The sequence below is a fragment of the Nannospalax galili genome, unplaced genomic scaffold, assembly GCF_000622305.1.
Source record: "Nannospalax galili isolate Female #2095 unplaced genomic scaffold, S.galili_v1.0 scaffold931, whole genome shotgun sequence".
Taxonomy (NCBI): Eukaryota; Metazoa; Chordata; class Mammalia; order Rodentia; family Spalacidae; genus Nannospalax; species Nannospalax galili.
The window spans coordinates 189,834-190,329 of record NW_008330062.1 but is presented as its reverse complement, the minus strand read 5'-3'; positions in this window follow the sequence as shown (position 1 = coordinate 190,329).

Here is a 496-nt window from a genome sequence, read left to right as displayed (position 1 = left end):
CTTTTTTATTCTTTCGGTGCTAGGGATTGCACATGGTAGACAAGTGCTCTACCGCTGAGCTGCAACTACAGTCCGCTTTTTACTTTGCATTTTGAGACAGGTAACTTTGAGCTCACCTGGTAGCCCAGGCTGAGCTTGAACTCATGGAGATAATCCTGCCTCTGCCTCCTGAGTAGCTGGGATTATGGGGATCTTTCTTTTTTTGAAGCAATGTATTTTTTAAGGTCATGCTGAAAATTACTACAAGGCAGATGTGGTGGCATATATCTGTAATCCTAGTGCTTGGGACATTGAGGCAGGAGGATTCCTCCAAGTTAGATGCTATCTCAAAAACGGGGGTGGGGGGGGAGGTACCTTTAATCACTGTGTTTCTCATACAGGCCACTTGCCTCATTCCACTGTGTGAAAGACTTACATGATTAATCCCTCCAGAAGAAAGCTAATCTAATCTTACCAAGGACAAGTTGTCCTTTAGAAGTATCATAGTTCAAAGAAG